Source organism: Neolamprologus multifasciatus, chromosome 6, assembly GCF_963576455.1.
Source record: "Neolamprologus multifasciatus chromosome 6, fNeoMul1.2, whole genome shotgun sequence".
Lineage (NCBI taxonomy): Eukaryota > Metazoa > Chordata > Actinopteri > Cichliformes > Cichlidae > Neolamprologus > Neolamprologus multifasciatus.
The window spans coordinates 18,447,145-18,461,564 of record NC_140444.1 but is presented as its reverse complement, the minus strand read 5'-3'; the positions used below and the strand labels follow the sequence as shown (position 1 = coordinate 18,461,564).

Genomic DNA, 14,420 nt, shown 5'->3' with positions numbered 1-14,420 from the left:
CATGGATTAATTTAAAGAGAAAAACAATCCAGGAGTTAAAAACAAATGACTGTTTGCAGCACTTTACCTCCATTGTTATTGCAACAAAACTGACTATTTTTTATGCCTGTGGCCACAATTTGTCTTGCACCCTGATGAATAAAACATGATTTGGCCTTAGTTGTCACCACTCATTGTATTTAGAGAGAAAATTTGAATCGGTTCAAGCTTAAAAAGGCCACATGTCCCCCCCCCCCGCTTTTTTTTGTTGGTTTTGTTATTAAATAAAACTCAGTATATCGGTTCATATGACTGAAGCCAGACTGCTGACTGAGGAAGGAAGGGGACTCCACTAGTGGGTAATCAGTTGTGAGGAGAGGTGAGATAAGGCTGCAGTATGCTGTACAACCAAGTCACCAAAGAAAATGAGAGAGCTAAGCACCCAGGAGCAGCAGAGTGTGGAAGCCATAAAACAGAGCTGGGCCACAGTGTTCAGCTCAAACTGAAGCAGTCGAATAAAAGATGGTATTTCTGAGTTTGTGCTCATTTGCTTCGCATGCATTAGCTTTATACATAGACACAATGTCAAAGGAAGGGTGCCTCCTTGTTTTATTCAAGAGTTAAGCAGGAGCTTGTCTAAATCCAAAAGTTCCTTGGATGTTAAAATCAAGCACTTCATAGCTTTCTTTTTTAGTTTGATTGGCTTGAAAATAGTGTCAGAGAGCTTTCTTTGTAAGTTCAGCTGCTTTGTGCAGCACAGTGCATCGAGATCTTTGTTCCACAGCATTACTGTGTCACTTGTGTTTCACACTGTCTGTCATCTTGAAGCCTCTATAAAGATCTGGTTTCAGATCTTACAACATTTTATCAAGTTAAAAAACACAGCTTATCCTCTGCATTGGGACTGTGTGGGTTGTTTGGTTTAAATCCACTAAAACATGCTTTTAAAAGACAAACACAGCCAGAAGAAAGAAATGCAGTGAACTCTCATGTGAATTAACCAATTCTAAAGTAAATATAGTCACTTAGATTAAAAGCTGATGATTACAATCAAAGGAGATCTTGTGGGGAATAGTATCGTTTTCACAAGACTCTGTGCACTCCTGTGGAAAAGGAAGTACACTCCATGATTCAGTAGCTTGTAGAATTAGCACTAACTTAAAGTAATTGTTTCTTTTACAACTCTCACATCATTGTGGAGGATTTTGGCCCACTCTTCTTTGGATCATTGTTTCAGTTTATTGATATTTGCACTTTGTTTATGCAAAGCTCCCTTAAGGTCCTGCATCAGAATTTCAGCATCAGAATTTTAATATCTGGATTTTGGCTGGGTCATTGCAACTTCAAGCCATACTTGTTGAGCCTTTTTCTAACATTTACAATCTACAATAAATCGCTGACTTTAGGCCCGTTTAATACATAAGTCTTCCTTAGGGCGATCGTGGCTCAAGAGTTGGGAGCTCGCCTTGTAATCGGAAGGTTGCCGGTTCGAGGCCTGGCTTGGACAGTCTTGGTTGTTGTGTCCTTGGGCAAGACACTTCACCCGTTGTCTACTGGTGGTGGTCAGAGGGCCCGGTGGCGCCAGTGTCCAGCAGCCTCACCTCTGTCAGTGCGCCGCAGGGTGCCTGTAGCTACAATGTAGCTTGCAGTGTGTGAATGGGTGGATGACTGGATGTGTAAAGCTTTGAGGTCCTTAGGGCTATACAAATACAGGCCATTTACCATTCCTGTAAGTCATGCTGAATTTTCTATATGAGAAAAATAAAAATCAACTAAAAAGGTGAAAAAAATAAGAACCCATTCCTATTCATTTGTGTATTGCACTGACATACTGTACAGCTTATTGACTGTTGGTATTCTAACCCCTGAGTGAGAGAAAATGCACAATACTGACACTCCGTTTGCCTTCCTCTTGGCAAACTGCATGCTGTATTGTTATCTCATGTGTTTGTTATCAGAATGCATGTAAAGTAAGCAGGGATCAACAGCTCTGTAAGATTAATGTCTTTTAACAGAAAAGATGCTTTAATATGCTGAAAAAAAAAATACAAGATATAAAAAGTGTATTACTAGCAGCTACATGGAGATAGGGAAATATGAATAGGTGTACTGTATGTGTGTATGTGTCTGTGAACTTTGTGTTGGTGGACATTTACGGGTAAAAAAAATCGTATCCTCCATCTGTTTCTGCATAATATTGAAAACCTGAGTTGTTGATATCAAAATCTCAACATAGTCCTTGGTTTGGTGTGTCATTTCCCCCCCCCCCCCCCCCCCCCCCCCCCCCCCCCCCCCTTGGTCCTTACAAACAATATCTGCACGTACATCAGCTCATCAAAACTTTCAGTTGTCCAATGCCGATCATAGAACAAATTAGCATCTCCGAAACTCCTACTTAATGATTTAGTGGGCCAGTCAAAGAAGTGAGTCCACATAAATGATTAAAGATGCGCTAACCTAATTTAGGCCCTAATCCATAATTAATGAATTACGCCATATAGTCGTAGCAGAGAGAGAATGGAAATGCGAGGGACACAATTTAGACGTCTGGGAATATTAAGGATGGTGAAGTCACACGCGTAAACTATTCTGCTTCAGATGACTCAATCACACCATTACCAAACAACTGCAGTTGCTCTCCAGCCTACAACCTTTCAAATATGTGCAGTCAGTCAGTCAGTCAATATTCTCTCCTTATAGAGGATCAGTAGTTTGTTTTTGCTTCTTCTTTGTTTTTGTTTTTTGTTTTTGGCAGATTTTGGTTGAGTGAGTGTATATGGGAAGGAAACAGCAAAGGGGGTTGTGTATTATGTACTACAGTGGCAGAAAGAGGGAGAGAGTGGGTCTAAAGGTGAGGAGTAATAGCAAAAAGAGGAGATGAGTGAAGTTCCAGAGCCGCAGCCAAGTGCAAATCCCTGTGGAGGAGAAAATCTCAAAGTGACAGCTTTCAATTACAACAGTGTGAACAAAGTTTGCGTGTGCGTGTGTGTGTGTGTGTGTGTGTGTGTGTGTGTGTGTGTGTGTGTGTGTTACCTGTCAGCACTTCTAGGCTTCACTGACAGTTCCATGTCACAGCTTCTGAATTGAAAGTAGCTCTTGTACACACAAAAAACCCCACACACATACACAAACACACACTGTGTTTCTCTCTCATCTTCTTTTTCTATCTATCTGTGTCCTTCTCACATTTGTCTGCACTGAATTCTCAGGTGTCTTGGTCGAACTGTTGTTGGACACTTAAAAAACCAAAAGAAGAAAAGGCAGGTGCAAACTGGCATGTACTACTGCAAAACATGTGTAAAGTAGGTGTATAACATCTGTGCCTATAACTACACATACAGCATGTAACAAGATGGAACCCTGCAGCCTTTACTCAGGAAGCAGTGACAGCAAGGTATGATATCAGATTTAGTTATTTGTTTATCCAATAATGACTCTATTGAAAAAAGAAATATTACTTTGGGAATAAGAAAAGAAATTCAATAGGCACAGTCAATATACTCAGTGTCATCTAGCTGAAGTTAATTTCCAGTCCTGGTTCAGTAAGTGTGCAGCTGGCTGAACAGGCACTATATACTGACCTGACTGACAATGGCAAGAGTACCTGAATAAATATGTGTACAAACCCCATCCTTACCCACTAGTAACTTTTTCTAATCTCTTCCCAAAATCATTCAGTGTCAGCGTCTTCGCTACCACCTGTAGTAAAATGTACTTAAGGGATTTGCTTCCCTTAAGTGAGGTCTTACTTACCTTAACTGATAAGGGCAAGTTCCATTCTGAACTCTGAACATGATTTCTTTATGGACCAGGCTGTACACGCATATCCTGTTAAAAATGGCTGAAGCAGCAGATTGTGTCCCCTGCTTTTAGTACTGTATGCTGTGGCATTAAGATTTAGCTCAACAGGACCTAAAGCTTAAACCATTTAAAACAGCACGGGACAAAAAAAGCACAAAAAGCCACACAGCATACACTGTATTACAACAGTAAAATTTCTCTCTCTCTCTCTCTCTCTCTCTCTCTCTCTCTCTCTCTCTCTCTCTCTCTGTGTGTGTGTGTGTGTGTGGAGGGGGGATTGGAGTGACCACAAGGTGGCAGTAGAACAGCATTCATTTCTTCTGCAGTCGAGCGAGTGACTCATCGAAGGAGAGAAGCTGCAGCCTCTTCGACAGACAGAGGAGATGAAAACAACCAAACCTGCTGTATTGACCCCAGTCTCAGAGCAATATCTTATCTGCTAACCTTTCAGAATGGAAAGCACACAGTGGCTGCAGAGGCATCCAGATTTACTTGTTAAATATAAATAGAAGAGATCATGGGACAAAGCATCTCTAATAGAGGAGACGTAGAGGTCTGACATGCTGTCATGCTCTAAACCAGGCCAGCGGTCTATATCTTTGTTCAGACACTTTTTAGCTTGCCCTTGCTTCAAACCTTGCATCAAAGAAATCAATGATCTGATTTTGACTGACTTGTGAGAAGTGCACTGGTCAAGCCAGGCAATCCTTTGCTATAGCTGACAATTTTAAAAGCGGAAGAGATGCCCCCTTAACGATTTTGAACAAGCTCACTTGCTGTGAGGTGGCTGGTGAGGTATAGTTATGTAAGACTGCACATTCAAGGATGGGACAGAGTTGTGTTTTAGAGGCAGTTTTTCAACTGCCTGTTCACAGTAGCAGAAATAATGTTCCACAAAGGGTCTTATAGGCTTATGAATGTCAGAAAATAAACAGACTTATTGCATTATTTATTTCTGCTTTTATTAACTGGAAAAGCTATATTTTGATGAATATGAATCAAAGGTTGAAACTCATGCCCACTGCTATAAATGTGAGGTCCCTAAATTACTATATTTATTCCCATGTTGCCAAAGCAGTTTTTTATATTAACCTTTATCAGCAAATGTCAAACAATAACTCTTAATCTGTCCATGTATGTGCACATGCTATATATCTGTGTGTCTGACTACCATGCGTGTGTATGTGTGTGTGTTTGTGTGTGTGGGGTTATGTGGGTGGCACCTGAGAGCAATAGGACAGCCAGGTGAAACGAGTGTGTGCTGTCCAAACCCTGCAGGGGCAAGCTAATCCTGATTCCTGATGTTAATCTGAGTATTGAGCTTCTGCACGGGGGGGCCATGCTGACACCTGATGGCGTGGAGGTCAAAGCAGTGTGTGTGTGTGTGTGTGTGCGTGTGTGCGTGAGTAATGCTCCTCCTGCCCTTTCCAAATGTCACAGAAGGGCCAACTCCTGAGGAGCGGACCCATAATGTGTACCCACACCTTATGGGTTTGTGTGTGTGTCATGATAATCTCCACTATTAAGCCCTTCAAACGTATCACTGCCACTGAAGTTTGCGTATATCTGCAGACTAAAAAGGCCCGCGAACATGTTTGCTTTCCGCTTGTGTGTAACTCTTTCTTCTGCAGCCCATTCTCTATTCTCTTATTGCATCTTTAATACCCATCGTCCACAGCACAGTGCAATTCACAAACAAAGTCTTCAAAACAACATCTGCTTACCACAACATTTCAAATAGATTTTCATATATCTTTCCCCAGTGGTTTAGAGTTAACCATTGATTTATATTCATGAGCCACTCCTAAAGTTAGAAAAAAAAAGTCAAAATATATTCTATCTGGCTTTCAAGTACTTACTTTATCAAGTGAATTGACTTTTTCTTACAGTGCTGTGTAACCCTAACTGATTTTTTTTCAATGTTTTATGATGCAGAAGTGAGGCTGTTATGAAAAATTCAGTTTATACATGTGGAGTATTAAACACCGTCAGGTACTCAGAAATCCACAAGCCTGGCAAAGCATCATGAATTCCCATTAATGTTTTGATTAAGATGTATGCCTTCCCCATGTGACTAATGTGGGTGAAAAAAAAAAAAATGAACGCTTCATGTTGGTGGATCCGGGCTAGCATTGTCCGCCTACAGTCTGTCACCAGTTGGTCCTCATTTATTTCTTGCTGCATTAAAAAAAAAAAGGAAAGAAAGAAAAATATAATAATTAACAGAGCTGCAGAGCTTTCTTGAGAATTGCTGACCATCACTGCCAATAAGAAACAGAAAATGTATGTGTCAAACTTTGCTTTACAATACTAACGTTTGGCTTGGACTTCTCAGCAGCATACCAATTTCGCCATCTGGGAGTGTTGAGACAAACAATGAAAAACTGCAAGCAAACACTGATTGACACATTCCTTCTTTGCTCTTCATTGCTTTTTCTCATTTTTGTTCCTTCCCTTTATTTTTGCCTGTGCGAGAGAGAGAAAGAGTAAGAGTTATTACAATCATTAAGCTGTCCAGAATTACAGGTATAATACAAGATTGATTTTTCCATTAGCTACCACACTAAAATACAGCTTTCACAAAATTGTCAGCGTCTCAAACTGAGCAGGACCTGAGGTGGGTTTTTGCAAAACAAAACAATTTGTACAATTTCGAAAACATTAGATAAAAAAGAAAACAATTTAAATGTCTCTAATGCTTCTATGGCAGGCACATGCCGTGTATGGGACATCCTGATAAAAGGTTCATATTTACAGCTTTTAGAGTCAAACTCTGTGTGAGACTGTGACTGGCAGTGGCATTGATGGTAGGGGGCTGCACAAATAAAGCCAAAGTGCAGTTTATAAAACTGTTTCCATGACAATCACAACACGGCGGGCTGCCTTACCCTTTGAATTCCCACAATGACACAATTCTGTAATTATTACAGCAACAAAAGTTCCACCTCAGGCAATTGCTACATTAGTATAAAAGAGGCTAAAACTTTTAGGCTTTACCAAGGGAGTAAAATGCCTTCAGAGTTATAATGTTACATAACCTAATGTGGTACTAATGGTTTATAAGTGCAGGTGGAAAGCAAATGGACTATGTTTCACTTGTAATATTCCAATGGTGGAACTGTTAAGGATAAGGCTGGTGATGTTCTGTATTTGTAGTCAATTAACACATTTAAAATAAACTATAACAAACTGATCCCGGCAACATTTGCAAACATATAAAGTTGAAACCTTTTTTTGTGCCATATCTTCTTCCTTTGTACCAGAGACATTTTTACATGTCACAGTCCAAAAAGCTGTAAATAGATGTAAGTGATTAAAGAAAACCGTCTTCCATCCATTTTCTTAACTGTTTACCCTGTTCAGAGTTGCTGAGCTATCGACTGAACCCAGCTGATCCATGAAGTCCCAGCTGACTTCATGTAAGTGGCAGGGTACACCCTAGAGAGGTTGTCATTCAATCACAGGGGTAACACAGAGAGACAGTCAGATCTATGGCTAGTTTGGAATCACCAGTTAAGAATCACCAATTAACCTAAAATGCATGACGCTTGACTGTCGGAGGAAGTCAGATTAAGCTGAAAACACAGAAAGACCCCACCCAACCAGCAGGTTCAGAAAATAGATGGTGTAAAAGATGGCCATTCCAATGCGACATCATCCGTTGGTTTTCACCACAGCCATCCATCCATCCTCTTCCACTTATCCAATTCAGGGTCGTAGGGCCATCGCCAGCTTGGTTTAAAAAAAACCCATCCATCCATCCATCCATCATCTTCCACTTATCCAATTCCGAGTTGTGGGGTCACTGTCATCTTGCTTAAAAAAAACCCTGTATGTTTAGAGAGCGTTTGCTTGAAATGATACCATCACTGGTTGCTAGGGAAATATGTGTATTCTCTAGCTGGCTGGCAGAGGTTCCTGGAATTTGCTGGCTCATGCAGCACCAAAAAACTTCCTAGTGATTACTTTGGTTGGTAGCAGATTGCCACACTTGCATGTTGTTTTTCTGCAAATACTAGCTAAGCAGTTGAACAACTTCAGAGAGGCATGTCACAATTTGCAAACAGAGAAGTTTAGCCTTCCAAGTAAAAGTTGTGCCTCAGAGCTGCAGCCAGCAAGTTTCACAAGGCGCAACTTTACTTTGAAGGCAAATGGTCTCCATTTCCTGTCTGCACTAGACTTTTCACTGTTTCTCTACTCTACAGAGAATAGCTGGACATTTTCTCAGACAAGGTCTTCACTTCCATTCAAACTGCGATGTAGTTTCTGTATGCAAATGTCTCTCAGTAGAATCTACCCTTTTGAATGAATTGACTTATACGTGATCCATGTTTTGAGGAACGCTCATTTGGATCTCAGATGCAGGCTGAGGAGAAATGTTGATGTGCAAGCTGTTTGGTTTGTTTTTTTGATAGATTCCCCTTTTTCCTGGTGTTTTCCCACTGCTTCTCCCTCACTTTTTGGCATTCAGTCAGTGAAGGTAAACCATCAGGGAACATTCCAGACAGTTTTTAAGCTTGACCATCATCCTGATAAGCAAGTTGGTCCAAAATCACACACCAATCAACTTTTTTAGCAATATGCTACTGATCAAAGCAATCCCAAGGAGGTTTTTGCCAACCAGTTGAGAAATGCATGCTTCTTCCTAGCCACCAGTGGTTGGCCTGTGGGACTGGGACTCCAACAACCACTCACATCTGGTTTGGGAATATGCATTTTTCCCTCATAACCAACAGCTACCAGATGGTTGCAGACTGCTCTCTAGGCCTGTGGGAGTGGGACCTTATTGACTTGATTCTACATTATTACTCTTATTGTTATATGTTCAAAATGATGATTTATTTCAAGTTTAACAGCTTCTGGGTTGGTGTGATTTTACTGATCTGGAAGTTGTGTTCATCGTTATACTATATTTGTCGCTCAAACCCACAACATTTTTCTTTGTGATCTTAGTGCTAACCACAGCACCACTGAGCCACCCACTAAGACTTTCTTAATTGTATTGAGCTGCTTCAGTTTCAGGGCTGTTAGACTCTGTAGACTGCTTCAGTGTCACAGAGTTGTGGGAAACAACACTGTGGCACTAGCAGAAATGAGAGGTTGTGGTCAAACAGTTAAAATTACCTTTCTAACTTTTCTTAACCTCCATGGAAAACACCATAAGGTCATAGAAAGATGTGAAGGAGAATTCAGATGGACTGATGAAAAAAAAAAAGCCTGTGGTGCACAGAGAAATCCAACTGCACTTGCACTAGACTACTTAATTATGCAACAGCAGATGTTGTTTACGTGGGGCTGCTGTGGAAAAATAATGTTTCAAAGATGGACTACAAAAAAATATCACATCTTAGCAGTTTGCCCTGCGTGTTCTTACTGTGTCGTTTTGTGTAATTTATACAAAGTGGACAAGCATAGTTTCTCTATTTTCTCTTCCCGCTGACGAGATGATTCAGTTTGACATGTGCTTTTATTATAGCAACTAAAGCTTGTCAAACTTAAGTTGGACTACATTTTACAAGTGATAAATAGAACAGTAATTATCAGGATGATATATATATAACCCGTTAGCAATGATGATCATGGGGTTTGTTTATGGTTGGGTTGTGTGTCCCTTTGAATTTTATGAGATAACATTACACAGATACACTGGATAGGTGGTCCATTCATGTGTCACAGCTGTGGTTGCATACCTTCTCCTCTCACCATTTGCTTTCCCTTTCCTTGTGACTCTTGTTTTCTTTACTTGTCTGTCTTGTCTGTTGAATGTCATAGGTGTAGCAAACCCTTCATCTTCCCACAGCTCTGCTCCAATTAACATGCACAACTGTTGCCAGTCAAACCAGCAGTATATCTATTGCTAGGCCTCCAGTCACTCTTATTCAGATGTGTCTGTTTTGTGTTTTCTGCTTAGAAGTAATTTTATTTTCTTGTACTTGGACTACTCCACCTCCTCGACTCCCAGCCCAGCCAAGCTGCAACCTCTCTTCATCTGTCTGCCTGCTTTCTAGTCTTAACTTCTTCATTTGTGTACAGCTCTATTTACCTGCTTGCCATCAGCTACCAAATCAGTCCACCTGCAAGCTCTGCCAGCTGAGCCTACTGCTGTGCTTATTCACGCTCCAAAGAGCCATCTAATCTTCCTCTGATCTAACTTGAGTGTAATTATAATAAAAACGTTTCCTAATTGACAACTTGTGTCTGCATGTCTGGCTCGGTCCAGACGTTATCATTCAGTTGTCACTTTTAGGTTAACCTCACCTGCACCTAAAATGTGCTTGTTCACCTAATATTCAACTAAGGCAAAAAAAAAAAAAAAAAGTAAAAATACCCAACCCCCCCAAAAGCTTCCTGACAAAAGCTGGCTGCTATCTGTGATGTGCAGTTTTAAAGATGTACTGTACATCTTCATTACAACAACTAATGTGCTTCTTGCTGAGTGCCAAAAACTGGGTAGTGAAGTTGGCTTTTGGTTTTTATTGGATTTATTGATTATAGAGTAAAGGACACGAAGCAGCTGCAATATTAAAACCACCGACAGTTAAAGTGAATGACATTGATCTTCGTGTTACACCGCAATGTTCTGCTGGGAAAGATCGAGACCTGGCACTCATCTGGATGTTACTTTGACACGGATCATCCATGTAAACATTGCTAGAGACCACACATGTACACATTTATGCTTCGCGTGGCAACAGCACGCTCACACATCAGGGCTTCCCCCATTAGGATCGCGTGCATCTCGGGAACAGCTTGAAGAACATGACAAGGTGACCCAGCCTCCATAACACCCCAGATCACAGGTCAAACATCCACAAGACCTCAAAGATCTGTTGCCAATTTCTCTGTGTCAGAGGTCCAATGTTCATGCCCTGACAGGCCAGAGGTATTAGTGGAAGGTGACCTCCACAATATTGGAAAGGCTGTTTTAATGTTATGATGAACTCATGCGAATAGAGAAGACCCACCCTGTTTTTATATTTTAAATGAGAGAAATTGAGAAATTGGAGTGCCTGAGTCATCCATGGTATTAGTACACTAAAAGTACTGCTAATCACTTGCTAATAAAACGACAAAAATGGTCCAGTCCCACTAAAGCCTCTCATATCCACTCATCTATTTCTGTTGCGTGCCAAACCACTACAATATTTTGTGAAGTCCTCTTATGTTCTGGGGTGGGTCACTTTGGCTTTTCTACAACAACTAGCTGAACTCTGTCGTAACAGATGTCGTGGGAACACTAAGGGTCAGCCATTTGTGTATTTGTGATTGTGTGCGTGCTCGCATGTGTTTCTGTGCCCGTATGTCTGTGAGAGAAAGAGAGATTGTGTGCTTAATTTATTCAGGAATTCCCTGGATATCAGCTGGCACACATTACTTTCCCAGCCTCTCTCATAATCCTCTTCCCTTTTTATAAGTGTTTCCCAGACCAAAATGGAAAACCAATTGAATAATGAAGTATAATCTCATACAATACATCACATATTTTCCCTTCGCAAATGAGACAAACAGAGCATCTTAACACACTGTTTAGTTGTGATATGAAGGTTAAAGAAAACAGTATAAAAACAGTAGAATAGGCACATTCATTTTCTAAACAATACCTTGCTATTTGCTTTATGCTTAAGAGTGGCTCTTCAGTTTAGTGGTTTACACATTCGCTTTACAAGCATTAGATCCCTTCCTGACACAGTCCCTTTGGGGTTGTGTCAGGGTAAAAACTGCCATATCAAAACATGCGGCTGTGGTGACCCCTTGTGAATAAGAAAGCAGCCAAAAGTAGCTTTCTGTGTGCTCGTTAATAATTTTTGCTAAGAGCATAAAATGACTATATTATATACTGAATGTACAATTTAAAGTCATTTGAAGATATTTTCCATCCACCTGGTAAATGTGGGTCCAACAGTCATTCTCCTTTTATCTGTTTCCACCCATAACTGAGAAAAAAATAAATACTATACATTACCCTCGATGCTCTCCTAAGTGGTTGCCAACATCTTGTCTCCTTGCAAGTAGTATCCATGGCTTTACCAAACCTTTGCGTGTGCCTGTGTGTGTGTTTTTGTGTGTGTGCGAAGACAAGTGCTTGCTGCTGCTTGAAACAAGGTTGATAAGCATTGGTGGGCTAAACAATTAGCTTAAGGAGGCTAAAAAAAGAAGCAGTGAAAGGAGCAGGTGAAACATTGAGCTGGTGATAATTACTGTATCTGTGAGATTGTCACTGTGAGCGGCAGCCTCACATTACAAATGGGGCTATTCATTTGGTCAATTGCAAAATAGACAAATAAATAATTCAACACACTCTCTGCTCATTCGTAGTCAGAGTCATTACTAGAACGTTTCTAAAAATACTGACTGAGTAGTACCTAAAGTTATTTACATACTATAAAAAATATAAATTGCAGCCTGAGCAAAGCAATGAGATTTAGTTTATCTGATAGGTAGTTATAGAAACAAAGTTCATGCTGTTGCATAATGAATGCGATCCTCAAAGAAGTTGGTGCTCTGGCCTTGGAGGCTGAATGCAAAGGATCAAGCTATCTTTGATTCTGGGTTAGATTTAAGAGTCATCGTGAGATGATGATTGCATCTGTCCAGAGTTCCTAACTCCACCCACTCTCCCCTTCATCTGAGCACATGCAGCTGTAGATCATTCAGAAGACGATCCAGTAAATATTCATTTATACGCTCACAGCTGGGTATGCTTAAGCATCTAACCATGTCTCAATCTATGCATATATACGGATGACTTAGTGGCTTGGTGAAAGCAGTCTTTCCTCCATCTATCAAAAAAGTATCAAAAAAGATCTAAAAATCACCAAGATTGCTACAAACTGTTACCAAAGGTTTTGACGTTGACATTAAAATAATGAAAAGACAACACAAAAAATGAGCAATGTTGGGTATTGTTCATTCCCATGCTGATGCTACATTTAAGAAGTCAAGCAGTTCATTTCTTATGTAATAATTATGAATGTCTCTACTGCTTCACAGAATATCTGTTTTAAGATTTCATATCATTATTTTGCTTGATAATTATGAAAGTATAAGGCCATTAATATCAGACAGTGCTTAGGATGACTATTGACATATGAGGGTGCTTGAATCATCCACCCTATCGTGAGTGTGAGCTGTTGCCCTCAGGTCATGTTTTCAGGGCATGTCTCATCCTAAGTGCTGCACTTAATGGTTTCACACTTGCACTTTTGCTCTTATCTACTTTTCTTGCATTAGTTCTCTGATTTATTGTTGCTGTTGTTGATAATGTTGCCCCTGTGTCTATAGTCTTCTGTTATGCAAACTCTTGCTACAGATCAACTATCACCAAGTGGGACACTAACAATAACCTTGAACCTTTCCTAATGACTTTGGTGTATTTGCCTCTTTGTTTTTCCCCTTTCCTTTACTAAATTCTTTTGTTCACCTACCTGCATTCTTGTGTTACTCCCTTCTCATCTCCTCTTTGCATCTTTCCTTCAGATGACTTTTTCAGATAATTTGCTTTTTTCCTTTTTTCTTTTGTATTATTGTTAGCTGTTTTGTTTCTTCACGTTTTGCATTTGGTCCTTCTTTGAAGCACACACAGCATAAACAAGGCCCCACACTAGTGGTCAGTTGAAATGCTATATCAAGCAAGAATGGGAAAACATTTCACTTTCAAAGCCGTGGCAATTTGTCTGCTTGGTTCCCAAACACTTACACAAGTGATGTAACGCTCTGGTAAACATGCCCCTGCATCATCGCTTTGGAATGTTTTGCTGGCATCAAATCTAAACAGAGTTTCTAGTTTTAAAAGGATAAAACGATCAGTTTAATAAACGAGTTGCATTTTGGGGTTTTTTCACCTTTAAAGAATGAGAAAATGGGGTTTCTCGTGTGTGCATATAGTGTATACACACATGGTTACACACAGCATCTAAAGTAGCAACGCAGCTGAGTTACAGCAAGGATTTTGGGATGCCTAGTTCTACATATCTGTTTAGACAACCAATAGTGACTTTAAAATGTACCCACAGGCCATCATAACAGCTTGAAAAGTACAATTTGGGAAATCACGGATGAATAAGATGTATTTAATTTCTTCATTATGTTGTTTAACACTGTTGTTTAACTGCTTAGAATAATACACCGTTATTCTTTTTTATTTTTATTATTTTTTTAATGCAGATCCAGTGTTTGGTTTGTGCTATTGACCCTAACTGAATAATGTTTTTAGATCAGTAAACACACTTATCAGCACACAGCTGATAAAAACCCAATATTTCAAATATAAAATAAGCCACACAAAACAAAAGTAAGACAAAGGTAAATCATTAAAGAAGAGATGTAACTGAAAAATATTTCAAGGACACACAGATGTACACATTTTCTGTATGGAGTAACATAATAGGGTATAACAGGAGCATCACAGACTGGCAGAGTTTCTCAGAAGTAAAAACGGGGAGGTTTTCAGCACTGTGTGAGAAACTGCAAATGCTTTAATAATTTAATAATAACTCTTCTTAGCCTCAAGTTGCAATGAATTTGGGAGTTTCATCATCTGTATTACATAATATCATTTAAAGATTGTGGGAATCTGGAATAACTTCTGTACACAAGAGACAAGACAGAAAACCACTTTTGTACAGACATGATCATCAGGC

At 39.8% G+C, this 14,420-nt stretch overlaps 1 long non-coding RNA gene across 1 annotated transcript; it reads right to left on the bottom strand.

Moving 5' to 3' along the window:
- Positions 1–3,976: 3,976 nt before the first annotated feature.
- LOC146516818 (uncharacterized) lies at positions 3,977–13,959 on the bottom strand. The gene is made up of 2 exons (XR_014874340.1): positions 6,096–13,959; positions 3,977–5,958 (listed from the first exon to the last, which is right to left on the bottom strand). It is a non-coding gene; the product is annotated as an uncharacterized LOC146516818 (long non-coding RNA).
- Positions 13,960–14,420: the final 461 nt, after the last annotated feature.